The sequence below is a fragment of the Periplaneta americana genome, chromosome 15 (assembly GCF_040183065.1).
Source record: "Periplaneta americana isolate PAMFEO1 chromosome 15, P.americana_PAMFEO1_priV1, whole genome shotgun sequence".
NCBI lineage: Eukaryota > Metazoa > Arthropoda > Insecta > Blattodea > Blattidae > Periplaneta > Periplaneta americana.
In genome coordinates, this window is record NC_091131.1 from 150,927,270 (window position 1) to 150,942,479 (window position 15,210).

Below are 15,210 nucleotides of genomic sequence, written 5' to 3' on the forward strand. Positions count from 1 at the left end.
ACAATCGCAAGGGAAAAAATGGAACTCTCTGCATCATAATCCACAGTTAATTCCCAATTTACCACACAAATCGTCTGTAGCTGCATTTAGATTGGCAACAGACTGTTTGGCCAAGCACCTGCATAGATTTGGAATATATCAATCCCTTAACTGCCCATTGTGCAACTCAAATCAAGAAATGGATTCGGAACACCTCAAAATCTGTGCTTCAGTGGCTGACCATGACAATATCTTTGAAAAATATTGGAGTGCAAGAGGGCAAATGACTTTATTGTCAAATGCCTGGCATTAGAAAACATCAACAACATAAATTAATCAATCTTGTTTTGAGAGGATCAGTATATTTCAATATATACCGGTAATGTAGACTATTTTTAGTAGTAGATTAGCTTACATGTAGCTCTAATATATTCAGTTAAATACAATGACTTACTATGTGCAGGGTTGGTCATAATCTTTGCTTAGGGATCAAAAGTAAAAACAAATCCATATAAACACACATGGCTATTATAACTTTTTAAAATTATTAATTTTTACTCATATTCTGCATCAATAATTTGCCTCCCAGTTAGCAACCAATCTTATCTGGATTATCAAAGAAGAAGGTGCATCACCGTTTTTGAGAGAACGTGGCAACACTCTTGATCTTCTTTAAAAATGAATTGCAAACTAAGTTATAATAGCCAAATGTGTTTATATGGTTTTGCTTTTACATTGGATCCCTAGGCAAAGTTTATGAACTTAACACCATACTTTGCAACAAGCAGGTTTACATAGGTCTGTGCGTGAAAGTGTTCAAGTATGGACTTCAGATTTGTACTTTTTCATTTACCTTAGAACTGTTATTTTCATGCTTCCCTACTGTGCTTTGAAGGTAATGATTTGGATGTTGTAAAATAAACTTAAGTTATAAGAATAATCAAAAGAACACATGTATTATTATTGCTGCTAACCACCATCACCACCGCCACTGCCACCACTGCTGTAGCTATTATTGTTAATACTGCTACTACTGCTGCTGCAGCTGCTACCACCACCACCACTACTGCTACTTCTCCTGCTGCTACTAATGACCACCCCGCTACTGTTTATGCTGCTAATACTACAGCTACTGCTAACCATGAAGGCTTTTTCCTGTAAAATAGACAATATTATGTCAGACTACTTTATCTTGACTTTGTATTATATGAACGGCACATGGAGTATTTTTTTTTTTTTGACAAATAATAGTCTGTTTTTCAGGCACGAAAAAAAAAAAAGATAGTATTTGGCTTCAGTTCATTACAATTATCTCCGAAAGTGAAAATTGATATTTCTTGGATACAGGATCATTTCCCTTTGGCCACTTATTGAATTTATCTTCATAGTAATACTGATAATTATGATTTTTTATATTTCTACGTAACTACATAAACCATTAATTTATTTTCCAGGAGTTTCTAAGCATCTTTTCGTAACAAAGTTAAGACTTCTTGATGATGGTCTTATCACTGAAGCCCAGGAAGTGGAAGAAGTCATTGCAGATCTACTTTCATCTTCAAATCCAACGAATGTAGTAAATGAAGCTACTACAGTTCTGGTGGAAGAAAGATTGCAAGAGTACTATAGCAGAATGAAGAAAAGTTAGTTGTCCTTCATTTAAATTTACTTTCATAAATGATTTGTTCATAGTACACTTATTTATAAAATTTAAAATCTCTGTAACTTTATTCATGGAGGGGAAAGAGGAATCTGTAATGAAGCCCAGTGAGACCACAGTCTACTATACAGTCACGAAGCTTGGGATGAATTTTTGCAATTCTCGCGATAGTTGCTAGCCGCTTGGTGCACTGTGAGTACCAGGAACAATAGACTGTACCACAGCCATCGTGATCTAATACAGGCCGTAAGGCAGACCATGTAACTCTCTTAACCCGATCATGAAGGGGGGCGTTTCAACCATATAAATTAGTTGGAATGCATAAACAGTAACATATGTTTCTCTAAAATGTAGTGTAATTCCATTAATAAAATTTAAAACAATGATTATGAGACACTTCAGACATAATTCACTTGCGAGTTAAGTTCTAATATTATTTATTGTGTGAAAATTACGTTGTTCGTATGTGTAATACATGCCTTTATTTCGATTAAATATTGCGAAATTCTTGTACATTCATTTATGCACGATTCAATAATTTTCAATTGCACTGCATGGATCTTTAGATATGTTGAAATTATAGGTTATGTTTACTGTACCAGTTGCCCCTTTCTGTCTAAATTTAGTGATCTCCAATGCCCTGCCATTCATATGAAAATTATAGGTTATATTTAACTTATATTCCTAAATTCGCAATCATACATTATAATTAAGCGTAATGTCATGTATGATACCCCGGACATTCGATTTGTCTGTATTTTAATACTACAATTGAATTGTATTTATCTACTGCTTAAGAGACGAAGTAACACAATTGTACGTACACGAATTTCATAGGAGTGGTATGGTAAATGTTTTGTCTAAAATTAGGGAAGGTAGATGTGCTAAATTGAAATCACAATATAAATTCTTTTTTATTAAACCTCAAAATAGCTTCCATTCTAAACTTGAAATGTTGACGTGAACAGATTATGTTAACATGTAAAATTCTCTTCATATTAAAATAACACAGTTTTGTAATTATTTCTGCAACATAGTATGCAACAAGAAGTAAACGGAACTTATGGACACATTACACTAAATAAAGCTTAGCAATGTTGAGCAATAAAGTTATAATATAATATTTCACTGAGTTCCATACGCTGAAATAGAAAACCCGAACAAACATTACGGCCTGGTCTAGATCGAAAAAGCATTGACTGTGCCATATTTCGCATTTTTGTGAAAATGCTATGTAAACTGTGAAATGTTCGTTATCGGTTGTGATAACTGTAAATGGCTAAAATACAATAATTTGAATAATAATATGGGAAAGGAGACGTTTGTAGTACTATAAATTGTAAGAAAAATAGGTTAGAGTATGCTTCTTCCGAAAGATCCAGGAAGGTGAGTTTATAGAATATATAGGCTATTTTATGAAAATAATATATAAACCTTAACGGATATCAGCCAAGGGTAAACGTGATCAAGGATGAGAATGGTGACTTGCTTGCAGACTCTCCATCAATCCTAAACAGACGGAAAAACTATTTTGCGCAACTACTAAATGTACATAGGCCAAATAGAAATGATCGGGACGAAATTGAAATACAAACTGCTGAGCCATTTATACCCGAACCCACGCTTTCAGAAGTCGAAATTGCGATAGAAAATCTGAAAAAGTACAAGTCTCCGGGTATCGATCAAATTCCAACAGAATTAATACAAGAGGGTGGAAGTGCATTATATAGCGAAATTTATAAACTTGTACTTGCTATTTGGAAAAAGGAAATTGTACCAGAACAATGGAAGGAGTCCATAATTGTACCTATTTTTAAAAAGGGGGACAAAACCAACTGTGGTAACTTTCGAGGAATATCACTTTTGTTGACGTCGTACAAAATTTTGTCCAATATTCTTTTGAGAAGATTAACTCCGTACGTAGATGAAATTATTGGGGATCATCAGTGCGGTTTTCGGCGTAATAGATCGACTATTGATCAGATTTTTTGTATTCGACAGATAATGGAGAAAAAATGGGAGTATAAGGGTACAGTACATCAGTTATTCATAGATTTCAAAAAGGCATATGACTCGGTTAAGAGGGAAGTATTATATGATATTCTTATTGAATTTGGTATTCCCAAGAAACTAGTTCGATTAATTAAAATGTGTGTCAGTGAAACATACAGCAGAGTCCGTATAGGTCAGTTTCTATCTGATGCTTTTCCAATTCACTGCGGGCTAAAGCAGGGAGATGCACTATCATCTTTACTTTTTAACTTCGCGCTAGAATATGCCATTAGGAAAGTTCAGGATAACAGGCAGGGTTTGGAATTGAACGGGTTACATCAGCTTCTTGTCTATGCAGATGACGTGAATATGTTAGGAGAAAATACACAAACGATTAGGGAAAACACGGAAATTTTACTTGAAGCAAGTAGAGCGATCGGTTTGGAAGTAAATCCCGAAAAGACAAAGTATATGATTATGTCTCGTGACCAGAATATTGTACGAAATGGAAATATAAAAATTGGAGATTCATCCTTCGAAGAGGTGGAAAAATTCAAATATCTTGGAGCAACGGTAACAAATATAAATGACACTCGGGAGGAAATTAAACGCAGAATAAATATGGGAAATGCCTGTTATTATTTGGTTGAGAAGCTCTTATCATCCAGTCTGCTGTCCAAAATCTGAAAGTTAGAATTTATAAAACACTTATATTACTGGTTGTTCTGTATGGTTGTGAAACTTGGACTCTCACTCTGAGAGAGGAAGATAGGTTCAGGGTGTTTGAGAATAAGGTGCTTAGGAAAATATTTGGGGCTAAGCGGGATGAAGTTACAGGAGAATGGAGAAAGTTACACAACATAGAACTGCACGCATTGTATTCTTCACCTGACATAATTAGGAACATTAAATCCAGACGTTTGAGATGGGCAGGGCATGTAGCACGTATGGGCGAATCCAGAAATGCATATAGAGTGTTAGTTGGGAGACCGGAGGGAAAAAGACCTTTAGGGAGGCCGAGACGTAGATGGGAAGATAATATTAAAATGGATTTGAGGGAGGTGGGGTATGATGATAGAGACTGGATTAATCTTGCACAGGATAGGTACCCCTGGAGGGCTTATGTGAGGGTGGCAATGAACCTTCGGGTTCCTTAAAAGCCATTTGTAAGTAAGTAAGTAAATATATAAACCTTATGTATTTCATATTTCAATAGTGGAAGGAAGGCGTTAATTTTTTCAAAAGAACACGATATCGAAAGTACAATACATTTTATGGTCTGCTAGGGAAAGAGTCTGTGATGAGGCGATAGTAGCGATCCTGGTGGTGAGCAACTATCTATGGATGCACATTTCAACTGTCTATGTTTGCATATTTAGTAAGTATTAAGTTTCGTGACTGTATATACTAGACTGTGGTGAGACTATGTAGATTCTCCTGCAAAGAAAAGTCCACAGAATCATTGAAGCATTTAAGTCAGAACACATTAGAACAGAAATAATTCAGCTCTCAATATTGAGTTTGGAATATTCGTTGATTTGCCATTTAAATTGTCTTGTCAACCAATTTTAGTCTCTTTAGAGTTGGGTCAGACCGAGTCGATCTCTGATGAAACAGTTTATTGTTACAAAATCTTGCAGGTAAACAATTTTGTGGTCTACGAATTAAGATTGCTTTCAACAGTGGTTAGAAAATTACATTGTTACTTGTTGTGCTGAAATCCTGATTAGTGCTGATTCTTTTCCTATTATGATTCTTTTTAAAATATTCATTCCAATGTAAGAACAGCAGCAACATAATTTGCTATTTTTGTCACATAGATAAAGCACTGTCACATTTTCTGTCTTGGAAATACTCGTGCAAATATAAAAAAAATTTAATCTTCATCTTACAATGTTTGGATGACGTATATACGTCCGTTGATGTGACATATTGATGAATTAAATACAATTATAGTCATAATCATGCCATGGTATGAAAGAAAAATTTCACAACCTCGAGCGGGAATCGAACCTGCGACTTCCTGTTCTCCGGTCAGGTGCTCTACCACTGAGCTATCGAGTTCGTCTCACGCCAAAGGCTTGGAATTATTCTTTCACACTGGCGACTCTGTTATAGAGTACTGTCAGATGAAATTGTTAAAACTTTGATTCTAAATATTTTTATTCTGTGTTTCTTAAGTGAATTTTAAAGTTTTAGTTCGCATAAAGCAAAGATATGAAAATTTGTTTTTGAATTGTGCTTGCTTGAGATGTTACTTCTTGTTTGAAGAGAAAGTCGTAGAAGATACTGTTGGTTGAGTTAGAGAAATATGGAGTTGGAGGAGAGAATGCATATTGTCTCTGTGCCTCCAAAACTCGCTATATGCATTTAAACAGATTTTTCAAGAGAAAGAAAAACATTGTCAATTTCAGTTCCCTTGAATTTCAAAGCTACATTCAATCATTACATGAAAAATGATGAAACTGTACCGTACCAAAAGAAGCTTTGAAAATCAAGGTGATTAAAAGTGATCATGTTTATTTTTTCTCTCTCCTGAAAAATCTGTTTAAATGTATATAGTGGATTTTGGAGGTGCAGCAGTGATATTTTATATATTGATGTAATATTTCACATCTGTTCTGAATTTGAACTGAGCACAGGAGAATAAATGGTGTGCGTTATGTATGTTACAGTGCATGCATTTGTCCTGAAAATATAAATATATTTATATTTTTACACTTCTTTAACTAATACGTTCAAATAAAATATCAAAATTCATGATTGTGAGTAATAACAGTAACAGTGATAAAGCATCGAAATATTAACCTCTGAAACAAATTCTATCTGTGCTTTCAATATCCTTGTGAAGTGGCCGACTGAGATGTAAGGATGATAAAAATTAAGTTCGGGTCAATCCTGAAACCATAACACCAGAGGAGGAGCAATGCTTGAATAAATTGTCAAAATGAACTAGTTGTTTTGTAACAATAGGAATTAAAAGGTTGGTGGCAAACCTTTCTCATTGAGTAGTCTCTCTCTTTCTTTTTTTCTTTTCTAACCCTTTCTTCCTTTCTTTGAAATAACAATGTTGAATTTTGATGCAGTGAAATCATATCCATGAACATCAGGCATATTTTTTTATCTTTATGTATGAGTATATGTATGTCTCCTAAAGATAGCTTATTCGTTTTCAGAAAAAAATGTTCAAAAACCACGTTCACGTACAAAGTTTGTGGAGTTCATAATAAATGATCTTGTTAATGCAGTAGAGAAATCTGTAAATGAATTGAAGGCTTGCCCAAATTGTAAGGCGCCTATGAAGAAAATCTCAATGTACCGAAACAAGTTGATGATCAAAGTCCAGAAAGCTTCGACAGAAACAGAAAGGTAAGAATGGATTTATAATTACTAATACAATTTGAAAGCAAGCAATCCCTTTTTAACGAATCTTGTCCTTAAGTAGGACTTTTTGATAAAAGGGGCTTACACAAAATGGAAAGGAAAGGCTAAAATAACTAGTACTGACATGTGTGTTGTGTGCCAAACATTATAATCATTTAATTAGGCCTACAATTTTATTTACAACTAGCCGTACCCGTGCGCTCCGCTGCACCCGTTAGAAATAAATATAAAGTAATTACATAATTAAAATAGGACATTTGATCCAGGGAACATTCGTGTTTGATAGAAGGATAAATCGTTTAATATGTTACTTAATTTAAATTGCATCCAAATAATTAAAATGCGATCATTTTGGTCCAGACACCACTCATTGGTGCAATGACAATTCCTTTAACATGTTTCTAATTTTTATTACATGCAACCATAATTTAATGAACATTGACATCATTTAGATTTAATGTGTATACTATATTTTACTTGTTATAGGTTTCCATTGAATTATGGTAATAACTTAATTTTAACCCTTGTTTTCTACATATTCAGTAAATGGCGTTTGGCCCACTATGGTTCTGAACCCTTCAAATAAATTATATTATATAATATTACATTAGGCCTACATATATTATATTATATTATATTATATCATATCAGAAGTTACTATAATAACATTATAGCATTATGTCCATCTAGAGAAACTTCACTTTCCAATGGTGAAATAATAATTAATTATACAAATCCGTTAATTTAGCTTCCGATATTACTTCATACAAGCACAGAAACATTCTCTGTAGGCTATCTTTCATAGCTTTCGATTGTTGCTGTCCAAGGCCCCTTATAGACGGAGTCGTTTGTTTTTTATTTCATTATATGGCCTTAGATGGCGGTTATTTTAACTTTAAAAATCATTTATCTCATTAAATATCAGTCCTATCAAAATTTGTCAAGGAATAAAACTTATCGAAAATTATTTTTAAAGAAACATTTGTTATGTAACATTTTTCACAAAAATCAATAATAAGCGAGATATTTCGATTTATTTAATTGAGGCCCCCTTATAACCCCCCTTTTAAATAATGTGTTTTGAATGCCATATAGCCTATAATCTAAGTTACAACGAACATAATTTATATTCCAATTTTCATCGAAATCCGTTCATCCATTATCGCGTGAAAAGGTAACAAACATACAGACAGACAGACATACAAACAAAAATTTCAAAAAAGCGATTTTTGGTTTCAGGGTGGTTAATTATATATGTTAGGACCAATTATTTTTGGAAAATCGAAAATTACCAGAAAAATTTCGGCAACAGATTTATTATTAGTATAGATACACTTCATTATTATATTTTTGTAACTCTTCAAGTGGTAGGCACAAATGTTTTTTCACTTGGTTGAACCTGAACCATACTGAAAATAAGCATTGAAAAATGTCTTTTTTCTTCTTCTTCATTGTTCCCCCATAATGAAGTAATTGGCAAACCATGCCTTTTGCCATATGCGATAGTGCTATTTGAGGATTGGCCTCGACATCCCTTATTATTTTCACTTTCTGTCCGATAGTTAATTTCTTCCAGTCAGTTGTCATTATAATGATGCATAAACTAACAAAAGAACTTGGAAACAGGATCCACACAACACGCGAGAACAAAGCAAGCAAAGCGGCCACTCTGTGCAAGCAACACAAAGCAAGATAAAGAATAATGCTGCCACATGGCACTGCATTGCCACAGATGGAGACGTGCTGAGCTGTACTATTGATTATTGAAAGCCAGGTCGATATTTTGGGCTTCGTTTTCATAAAATCCACTTGAAAAATATTCCCGAAAAGCAGGATTTCCCTTAAATCTGGTTTTCTTAAAAGGAGAATCAATTACACTATTACATTATTTTTATGGTAATTTGACTGGAACTTACCAGATTATTCTTTGAAAACTGGAATGTTGTTGTTGCTGTTTTCAAATGCCAGGCGTTTGACAATAAAGTCATTTGACCTCTTGCACTCCAATATTTTTCAAAGAATGTTAAAATCAGATTTTACTGCAATTTCAATTTATTTGTTAGAGTATCCCTCATCGTTTTCTTTTCCACTCGTCTTATTTCTCTCCCTCCTCATCTTTTCCTTCCTTTCTTTTGTCTTATTATTAATCATAATCATCATCATGATCTTTCTCCTTAATTGTGACGTAACTACACATCATGGATAAATTTTCATTAAGAATGAATATTCTACACTTCATTGACAAGGCATTTAATTTAATAGATAGCAGTTTTGAAATTTCTAATGCTAGAGAAGAGTATTTAGAATTGAAATTTTCATTAGAGTAGATAAATATTTACTATATCTGTTTTCACATTTGCTTGAATTTGTTGGTTTGACAAGTTTATGTTGATTGCAAGTTTCTTTTAACTGGCACTGCTATAGCAGTTACAGCATCCTGTCTTTTCCTGTGTTGTATTCGGACAGTTCACATGAATTTCTTTTTGTCCGTTTTTATTTCTCAGACCCAATGTAATTTGACTTACTGTATATGTTTTCTAGTGGTCAAGTTTATATTTGTAGTATGGCTTTTCTTTGTGGTTAAATTAGTAGTGTTATGGGATAAATATTTCTGTTGTCTGTTACCGTTTTGTCGAGTGTATTTTGTAACATTGTTATTCATTACATCTAGTGGGATAACACAGCGCAGTCGAGAAGTCTCTCTGCAATGCTGTGTAGCCCGTGGTGCTATCATGCAGCACACGATGGACTGGGGGGTGAGGCTGTCGAACTGGAATGAGTGGGGGAATGCCAATTGTCTACAGGGTTACTAGAATTAACAGAGCTGCGGAGGGACTTTTCGATTGCACTGTATTAAAATGGATTTGAGGGATGTGAGATATGATTGGGACTGGATTAATCTTGCTCAGGATAGGGACTGATGGCAGGCTTATATGAGGGTGGCAATGAACCTCCATGGATGAATATATAATAGGATGCGAAACTTACAGCGTTTCCCGTAACACATACTAGAGGCGCTGTTGTAGAAAATGATCTTGCTGCCACCTGTTAGAGGGAGGGGCGTTATTACATCTAGCAGCGCACCAAGTAGCGAAAAGAGTAACTAATTACTCCATGCATTTAGCAGTGCACCTGGTGACGAAAATGTTAAACTGTGCAGAAAGTATTCCCTCCCACCCTCATCGATATTCGAAACTAACCCAATTTAAAATAAAACATTTACATTTTTATTCCTCACAGCATCTTCTACTGAAAATTCTTACCGGAGCCAACAGGAAGATAAAAGAGACGATCTATTTTACACTACCCAATTAAAATATAACCAGACAGACACAAAAAAATAAAGCAAAAGGTTAGATAATTGGGATTGTATTCTTTGGGTATTTATTGTACAGCACAATGGAAAAGTCTGCGAGAACTACTTAGATAGTTCAATTTATATATTACTATTACTTTACAATACATTCAACAGCACTATTTTTACAACGTCCATAAACATCACTGTTTAACATGCACTGCTTATACACACACGTATCACTTTATGTTCACTTATTAGCAAGTTTCTGTCTGCCATCTTGTCTCCTCGAGCAATATCTCGAATGGATAAATAGAGAACTCTGGGTAATGTACCCAACACATAGTTCTAATGTTCACCACCTACGACGTTGGTCGCTGATCATCTTATTTCAGCCCCCCATTGCCAGATGGTGCTGACCACAGTTTCGCATCCTATTATATATTTGTCCATGGAACCTCCGGGTTCTCTAAAAGCCATCTAGTGGCTTGTTTTTATGTGTGTCTTCTGTCAAATGATTTTTTTTCGGAGCTAATAATCATTGATGAAGAAAATTTAGAGTATCTGAATGTGTAGTCAACTGTCTTTCTGTTACAGTTGCTGGTTAGTTTCTATATTCCATGCAGCTTCTGTTACAAGTTCATTTTAAAGGCTAGCTGGTACTGAAAATTTTGATTGTATTGTTATACTAATTGAGTAGTTATAGGTAGGTAAGAGCATCTTTTTGTACATTCAAGCAGGTAATTGTGTTTCTCGTGTGACTAATGATACAGTTGAACTTTTCCTTGGGTACACAGCCTGACTTCTTGTGTCAGTGGTTTCTCGTATTTACTTTCTCTGTAAGTTCCCTGGTTCAGGGATTAAGATATTGATGAGAATGATTAGTGATATTTTTGGGTTGTTATAATCCTTTCAATCTAATGTAAACATCCTTATATGTTTTGATCGTGTGATATCAATAACGTTTTTACTTTTCATCCAGAAAAATAAATTTTGATTCCTCTTAGATTATATGATGGTGTTTTTGTTTCAGGAACCAAGCATCTAGTGGAATAAATAGGGGGAAGTTCGTTACAACTGTAATTCTACCAGATGAATCAAGGTATACATAAATTATAAGATTTAATTTTCTTCTGTTATCACTTTGTTTTTTTCCCTCCCAAATCTTAAACAGAGTAATATATCCTATGATGGTGCTGAATTTTTATGTTTTTAAAATGTTCGAATCATTATTTTTGTGGCTGTACTTTCATATCGCCGCTTGAATGCAAGAACTAGGTAACTCGAAATTTGCGGTTTTTAGTTACCTCTTTTATAGCATAGCAAAAATCGCACAAAATGTAATCCAGGACCTAGGTAACTGATTGAACGATACCAGCAACATCTATTTTCCAATGTAACAAATAGGTAAAAGAAAACGAGACATATTCCTTAGTGCAATAAATAAGTAAATAGGCAATGTCACAAAATATGAAAAATCAAGTTACCTAGTTCTTGCATTCAGGCGATGATATAATATTATAGGATACTACGGACAGTTGTGATACATTTGAAATTACCGTAATTTCAGTAATTTTAGATTTTCTTGCTTTCATCAGTTTGCAAGGTCAAAAGGGATGGCTGCTTAGTCAGTTTCAAAATGTTTGACAATTTAGAAGTTTGTGTCGAGTTCTTTATGCAGAATAACTGTATTAAAGAAATTTAACATAATCCTCATTCTGTACAAAAAGACTCTGCATATCAACAAACATACCACAAAATCTTCCAGCTCCCCAACTTCTGATTGGTTCTATGTTTGTGCTGGAAAATGAGGCATGTATTTACACTGACTGACACATGACATAATAGAAATTATTTTAAGCTAACAACTTAACATAAAGCATAGAATGCATGTAGAATTTTTACAAGAATGTATTAAATTATGAACGGGTATCCCCTGTTGACCTTATGACATTTTAGGCCTGAATTCCCAGCAACAACACAGCACATCACTGATACAGCATTATAATACAGTAACAGAAACTGATTGATTGGCCATCATTTCCATTACTCTGTTTGGGTTAGTGTTTTGAGTGATGATGCACCTTACACAACCTCTTTGTTATGTTATCATGTCTCATTGCAACAGTCTGTGATCGACCCCATTTACAAATCACATTCTTTCTTGACAGTCTTAATTAGTTTTCAAACTACTTGAAATATAATGTTTCGTGTTTAAAAAACCAGCAAGTTTACCAACAGGTGTGTTTTCAGACAGGGAACTGCAGTAAAACCTCGTTAATCCGGACTAATTGGTGGGGTGGGGCAAGTTGACAGATTTAACGAAGGTCCAGATTAACTGAAATAACCTAAAAGAACAGTAGAAAGTGTATTAAAACTCCGTTTATAGCAAAAAAACATGTTTAGTATAGTGTATTTAAAGGGTTTAGGGCTAAATACACTATACAATACAGCAAAATGTAAAGCAATACATACAATGTAGTACATTATTGTAGTTCCACAGTTCTAATGTATAAAAGTAAGTTTTAAAACAAGATTCTTCAATTATTTCAAACTTATCTGTTTTTTGACTATCTGGATTAAGCGAAGTTCGGATTAACGAGGTTTTATTGCTATTAATGTCGCGTTTTAGATGCCATAAAGAGGCTCTATGTTCTGTAGCCACTAGAAAGGGCTACAGACACGTGCTTGAAGCTTATATTTCGATACAGTAAGCTCCTCATCGCAATACCATGCTACATTGGGTCAGAAAATGGCATTTAACACACTCAGTATGAGACAAGTGTTGTGTTTCTCATTGGAGGAACATAACAACGTCTGAAAATACACAAAGTGTAATCTGTGCACGACATGCATTATCACTTTGACTAGCAGAGTGCAGTTTAAGGAGTTGCACGGAGTTCTGTAGGGTTAAACCAGACTAATCAGACATACTCAGTAAAACAGGATTGTCTGATAAAACACACTTTCATTTTTTTGGACTTGTCAACAGGCAGGATTTTCGTTAGAAAAGGAAATCTTCGTGAAGTGCAGAAGGTTCTCTTTCATTTTGTAGAAGTTACAGTTTGGTGTGGTTTAACATCATCTACCATTATTAGGCCTTACTTCCTTCGAGAATGAACACAGCAGAGCAGGGAGATGTGCTCCCGAAATGAATTACCAAAGAATGCAGAATAATATGTTCTGCATTATCCCATATTTCCTTCATTTTCATGAACGTGCTATGGGCTATTTTTCCAAGACAAATCATATCTCGATTTGGGAACATTGCATGCAAGGTCAATAAATGCACAATAAGTATCTTTACAAATCGGTTCTTTTTTCTTTTTCTTGTAGTGTAAATAAGTTATCAATGCACAAACGACCAAACCAGAAATCTAGTCTGTAGAACTTATATTGTTGATTTTAAACAAATTTTTATTGAAAATTATTGTATTTCATATGCATCATTTTTGGATAAGCCTACTCATGTGTACAGAATATGGACAAAGTTTGTCCTCAAATTCAGAAAAAATGATTGCACACAGACAGATAGATGACATATCCAGAATTAATTTTTCGGTATCTCAGATGCTGGAAAAGAGATCAAATAAAATCTCGAAATCGATTTTTTGCTCACTGTACTCCGTATAATTAGAAAGTAAACTGTGTCAAATAATGATGGTGAAGAACTGAAGATTTATATTTGCCTGGTACATTTAAAATGTTCTACTGTCCATTTGAGATAGTGATTTGGTTCGGTTTTACAATGCAAAGTAAGCATGCAGAAAAACTTATGAACACTTGAATATAACTAGCATACAGATTAGAACATAATTGACTGTATGAACAGTGTAGTGATTATTGCTTCCTATAATAAATTCTACAGTTTTCAGGAACGAGAAACTTTAATATTTTTACTGTATTTTGTAATTTTCTAGGATTATTTTTTTATGGGAAAATTTTGCCATTCCTCGTGCCCCTCCCTGAGTAAACCTCTTGAGTTGGTCAGGGTTGGAATATATTCAAGAATTAATTAATTTTTATGTAAATGGTGATTGTTTCATTTTAGAACACATTTGCGCAAGCTGTGGCAGAATGAGAAGAATTTCATGTGTGCTCTGTTGCCAGTATTGGAATACTGTGATACACAGTATCCAACTGATGCCTTGTTCCTCACAGTTATTCCTGTTCCACCACCCAAAATGAGACCAGTAAGTAAAGAATTGTACTTGTGTCAGAAGAATTTTACTTAACCTCTTTCATAAAAACTGATAGCACCTTCTAACAGTAAGCTGCTCTTGGAAGTCATTTGCTGTTTGAATACTGTATTATATCGTTCTTAATTTTATGTAACTACCTATATCCACTGTACAGAGCATAATCTTTTCAGGAGGAAGGAAAAAGTAATTAAATATCAATAGGTCTACAGAAGAATATTATATAATTCGGTAGAAAACATTGGTGAATACGATGACTGCATCGAGGATCAGCGTAGGGCTATTGATATTTAATTACTTTTATGCTCGACCATGCGGAAAAGTACTAATTATACACCTGGTAGCAGTCCTTTAATGCATGTCATTAAAGTACACCTACTCATTAAAGTACAGGTCTTCAGCCAATGATAACTCAGCTTACATGTGTTCAGCCAATGACAAGTCAGCTTTGTACCGTTATAAAACAGCAATTATCGATTATTCTCGGATATGCAATCGAAAGAGAATTAGCGAAAAGTCATGGAGGCTGGATATCCAATACTGTCGCACAAGGTTATGTTCTGTTACTATAATAATTAGCGTTAATTGTAAATAATATTCAAATAAATTCAATTTGTCATCTCGTTTTTCAATGTCGAATTCAATAATCAAGGTTATAATATTATAATATTATCAAGTTAAACGGGACTACGTCAAGGTCA

The 15,210-nt window shown here is 34.2% G+C and overlaps 1 pseudogene; it reads left to right on the top strand.

The window, feature by feature from the left end:
* LOC138715753 (DNA-directed RNA polymerase I subunit RPA1-like) overlaps nt 1–15,210 on the top strand; it is a 144,753-nt pseudogene that overhangs the window by 4,945 nt on the left and 124,598 nt on the right.